The following is a 6,000-nucleotide window of genomic DNA, read 5'->3' on the forward strand; positions in this document are numbered from 1 at the left end:
AGAGTTGGCTGAAAAACTAGATGAATATGAAAATATTCGGGCAGGGATAAAAGTACTTCAAGTAGAAAATAAAACTTTTACGCATAATTTTAAGCCCAAATCTGGTTCTAAATTTTATGAAGGATCCTATAATCAGTATTCAAGACAAAGAAATGTTAAAGATTTCATGCAGACAGATGGTAATTTCAAAGTGGATTTTAAAAACAGTTTTGATAATAAATACAATCTGAGAGATAAATTTTACAAAACAGACGAAAGGAAAAGGGGAATATAATCCTGGCATCCGCAATGAAAAGGGTGAGCCGAAATGCTTCAATTGTGATAATTATGGACATATAGCGACGGATTGTCCACAGCCTAAAAAAGAAATTATTTGCAGGAAATGTAATGAAAAGGGTCATACTTTTAAAAAGTGTACGTCTAAGAATCCAGACTTGACAAATGTTAAAAATAATTTATCCGTGAACCAGAATTCAGGTGTTTCACCAGCTGTATATTTAAAGTATGCTCGCATCAATAATGGAGAAGAAATTACTGCAATCATAGATACGGGTTCTAGTTCGTGTTTATTGAAACAGTCTACGGCTAAGAGACTGAATCTTATTGTAAAACCTGATGTGGAGGAATTGTTTGGCTTTGGGAAACAGAATAAAGCAGCCGCTAGAACATTGGGAAAAGTAACTGTTAACTTAGAGATTGATAATGTGGAAGGAAAGGACATTACAGTTCTAATTGTAGGAGATGAAACGCAACCATGCGACTTATTAGTTGGTCGAACATGGATTGATTTACCGCATATTGCATACGCCAAGATAGGTAATACCTTGCACATACGCTATGCTAATGACTGCCCATTTTCACAGTTGCAAAATTATAGCAACACTCCGCGAATTAAACTGAAGGCTTCCCAAGAAACTCAAATCGAAAGTAATACGGTTAATTTCGTGAAAGTTAAAACTGATGAAATAAATAACGGTTATGTTTTAATAAGTGGATCGGAAGATGAGTTAGGCTCATTATTGGAAGTAATACAGGGAGAAACAGTGATGCCAGTCACTAACTACAGCGATCGAAAACTAATTTTGAAAGAGAATCAATGTATCGGTAGAGCGGAAGTAGCAGAAGTAGTTGAACCAAGTTCAGATCAGAAAACTGAAAATTCAAGTCAAAAGGAAATACTGATAATAAATGAAATTAAGAAGTTTAGGAGACCGATTACTTTAGAAGAAATTAAAGTTAATAATACTACTACGCCAGAAAGAAAACAGGAAGTTTTACATTTGATAAATGAGTATCGAGATTGTTTTGCATTAAATATGGAGGAATTAGGGTGTACAAACTTAACAAAAATGGATAATAAAGAAATTGAAGGGAGTAAGCCTATTTGCATGAAGTCGTATAAAACCAATGCCAAAGGGCGTACTTCTATAAAGAAGATAATAAATGAATGGAAGAAATATGGAATTGTTACTGAAACAAGATCTCCGTATGCTAGTCCAGTTTCACTCGTAAAGGAAAAAAACAGGTGAATTACGATTAGTGATAGATTATAGAAAGTTGAATTCGCAAACTGTTAAAGATAAATTTCCACTCCCTAGGATAGATGATCTTCTTGAACGTCTAAGTGAGTGTAAAGTTTTCACTACATTGGACTTAGCTCATGGATATTTGCAGATTCCTTTAACTGAAGAAGCGAAACTGAAAACAGCTTTCATCACTCCAGATGATACTGGTCAATTTGAACGTATGATCTTTGGGTTAGCTAATGCACCTGCAGAATTTCAGAGACTTACGAATCAAGTTTTAGGTCCATTGCTTAATAAAGAAGTATTGTGCTATTTGGACGACATATTAATTCCGGCTAAATCTTGGGAAGAAATGATGGAAAAACTTAGGAAAGTGTTTGATAGATTGAGAGAGGAAAAACTTAGGAAAGTGTTTGATAGATTGAGAGAAGCAATGCTGACATTGAAACTGACAAAATGCGAATTTGGAAAAGATGAAGTTGAGTATTTGGGATTTCTAATAAAATCAAATGGTATGCAACCTGGACCAAGAAAAGTACGAGCCATATTAAACTTTCCTAAACCAACCAATGAACATGAAGTTAAATAATTTTTAGGTCTTACAAGTTTCTTTAGAAGGTTTGTACCGAAATACGCAGAGAAAGCTGAGCCGCTAACGAGACTGACGAGGAAGGATGAAACATTTCGTTGGAACGAAGATCAGCAAGAAGCATTCAGTACTTTAAAGGATCATTTAACTAATGAACCAATACTAGCATTATATAATCCCGAAGCAGAGACTGAAGTGCACACAGACGCGAGCAACAAAGGGCTGGCAGGAATGCTGTTGCAAAAAGGTGAAGATAGAAAGTGGCATTTAGTTTATTGTGTAAGTAAATGGACAACAGAAACAGAAAAGAATTATCATTCAAGCAAATTAGAATTAATGGCTATAGTTTGGACTTTGACACGACTTCGACAATTTTTAATTGGAATCCGATTTCCGGTAATTACAGACTGCCAAGCTTTAGTTTATTTAAACGCGAAGAAAACTTCAAATCCTCAGATAGCAAGGTGGAGTAATCTGATCCAGGAATACAATCTTGAAATAAAGCCCAGACAAGGTAAAAAATGAGTCACATAGATGCATTGAGCCGATCGCCAGTCGATCAGCCAGAAGAAACTTTAGACTCTATAATTGAAAACAACTTGGAAGTTTGTTTAACGCTAACGATAGATGAACAAATTCTTATGATTCAGCATTCAGATCCAGAATTACGCAAATTAATAGACATTTTAAAGAAAAAGATAAATGATAGAACGAATGCAGAGAAATATGTAACTGAAAATTACGTCTTGAAGAATAATCGATTGTTTCGTAAAGTGAAAGATCAGGAAAAGGAAAAATTGTTATATGTCATACCTAAATCGATGAGAAAAGGCATTGTAGTAAAATTTCACGATGTTTTGGGACATTTTTCAGCAGACAGAACTGTTGCCAAAATCAAGGAATCATACTGGTTTAAAGAAATGAAACGATATGTTATGCGTCACATTTCGATGTGTTTCGAATGCCTAGTAAATAAAATGCCTAGTGGTAAGAAACAAGGAGTACTGCATCCAATTAGACCTGGTAGAAGACCTTTTTCAATTATACATATAGATCATTTAGGACCATTCGTAAAAAGTTCAAGAGGAAATACAGAATTATTTGTAATAATTGATAATTTTACAAGATTTACACGCTTATATCCTATGAAAAGTACTGCAACCAAGTATGTGTTAGTTGCATTGAAGAGTTTTGTAGAGGATTGTGGGTTACCAGAAAAAATTATCAGCGATAGAGGAACATGTTTCACAGCGAAGGAATTTCGAGAGTACTGTCAAAATAATGGAATCAGTCATACACTCAATTCAACTCAACATCCAAGTGGTAATGGAATGGTGGAAAGAGCAAATCGAACAATTTTGGCTACGATTAAAACGAGTATGGAAAATCCGAATCAGACAGACTGGGACAAAAAGATTAAAGAATGCGAAAGAAATCTAAACAATATGATAAATAAGACTACAAATAAAACTCCTTTCGAAATGCTTCACGGTTATTCACCAAAATTTAACGACGGATTGATGAGGATGATTACAGATGAAGACGCAAATGAATGGGAGAATCCAGTAATTTTACAGAATGAAGCTAGAAAGAGAATTGAAGATATGCAGATGAAAATGAAAGCAAATTATGACAAGAAGAAAAGCAATTCTTTAACATTCGATCGAGGAGAAATAGTAGTTATGAGAAGAGTACCTAAATCAACTGGAGAATCAACCAAAACACAACAAAAGTATCGAGGACCTTTGGTAGTTACAGAAGTTTTACCCAAGTGATACCTATAGAGTGACTCAATTAGAAGAGAAGGTGAAAGGACATTTCTTTAGTACGACAGCTCATGTGAGCCAATTAAAGTCATGGCAGTGTCAAGCTGAATCAGAAGAAGACGATGATGATGGTGATGACATTAGTGTTACTGGGGATAGCGATAACAACACGCCGCATATTACTAAAACTAAGACACGGAAAAAGAATAGAAAACGACGGTGAATCTATATGACAGCTAAAGATTTTCGAACTATAAACATTAATATTACAGATTTAATTTTTTTAAAATATAAGTTCTTAATGTTCCGAGGTGGTAACTAAGTCAGGATGCCCGAATGTAAACGCAATGTATTAATTTTATTTAAAATGTATTTTCCCGATTGCCAACAACAGTTTTTTTTAGAACCGTAATGATTTGAACTGTAATGTTTTTGAGTAGTAATGTTGACGGTAATGTTATGAATAGATCAAGTATCTAACAATTAATGTTTGAACGGTAATGTTTGACGAAATGTGTTTTTAATAAAGGATCTAATTAATTGCTAACACAAGTCTATCGAAATAATACTCACTGTGATCAATACAAAACTATTTTAGCAATCCCTTTACTTGACCATCTTACTTTTCATTTAAAATCTCAATTTTCAAATTTAGAAAAGACTGCATCATTCCTGTTTTGCATACTACCATTAGTTTGCACTTATCGTGCAAATGAAATTGCTGTAAATGAGGTGAAGGTGACTTATAAAGATGATTTACCTTCTCCGGAACTACTTCTAAACGAAGAGATGGATTGGATTGGATTGGATTGGATTATTTAATTATGCCAAAGCACACGAGGGCTATCTACCTAAAGGGAGGGATGCCTTCGTGGAGGACTTTCTAAGGGAAACTGGCTCGTATACACGTTACACGCGGGGAAAATTACGAAAACGCCCCTGCAGCCAGCCCGTTCGCGGGATTCGAACCTCGGACTGAACTACCAGTGTTCAGCGTCTTTACCGTTCGGCCGCTGGTAGATGGGTCCCCTAAACGAAGAGATGAAACATTGACGATGACATTTTATGTCTATTCCCAGAAGAAAGCTCTCAGATACACCAGTTTTTGCTTTGGGGAAATATTTCCTGTGTTAAATTTGATTAATGGAAATTGCTATTTTTATGAGTGGTTTTGCTCATAACATCATTTCATTCTTTGAGTGTGGATAATCTTTTATATTGTTACGAATTTAGTATTTAAAAAGCTAATGTTAGTTCAATTATAAATTAAATGGTTTTATTTCTCCCGCAGTGCAGCGCGTGACGAATATTAAAAGAAAGCTAAGCCGGAAAATTGAAAATACAAGAGCGCGTGCATTAAATAAATAAATATCTCTTTTTGATTTCGAGAAAGTACTGGAAAATTCTAGCGCGTGATTTTAAAATCTTATAAAAGGAGGAAAACATCTCAGTTTGTAGTAGTTGCTTAGTTTGTTGTTGTTTAAAAAAACTACTGTTATTGATTGTAGCGAATTCGTGGATTAGCGTTCTTTAGCTGTTTTGAATTACGTTCTATTGGACATTTGAGTAGTTAAAAGAAAACTACTGTGAGATATTGTAATACTGCGTGATAATTTGAGAAAATTTAAGCATTTTTGTTGTGATAATAATAAATTTTTGTTCATTTTTTTTCATCGGACTTGTGCATTCATTTCATAACGAACCCGTACGCACGCAACAATTTTTGGTGTCAGAAGTGGGGTTTGAATGCCAATAACAAGAGCGATGGAAGAACAATTCAGGCAAATGATGACTGCATTTGCTGCTTTCCAAGAAAAGATGGAAGGGGCCGTCAAATCCGTTAAGGAAGAAGTGAAATTGGGCCAGGAATCCGTTAAGGAAGAAATGAAATTGGGCCAGGAATCCGTTAAGGACGAAATGAAAGCCGTTCAAGCTGGTCAAGAAAAGATTGAAGCATGTCAAGAAGAAATGAAAAGAGAAATTACCTGCATAATAGAAAATAAATTTGAAGCTATGGAAGGCAGAATTGACACAGTTGAAAATAAAGTTGGACAAATTGAAGAAAAAGTTTCTTTCGTAAAAGATCAAATTGAAGAAAGAGTTTCTTCGGTGAAAGAAG

This window comes from Stegodyphus dumicola, chromosome 10 (genome assembly GCF_044657685.1).
Source record: "Stegodyphus dumicola isolate Sdum_Otavi_A_Nest chromosome 10, ASM4465768v1".
Classification (NCBI taxonomy): Eukaryota; Metazoa; Arthropoda; class Arachnida; order Araneae; family Eresidae; genus Stegodyphus; species Stegodyphus dumicola.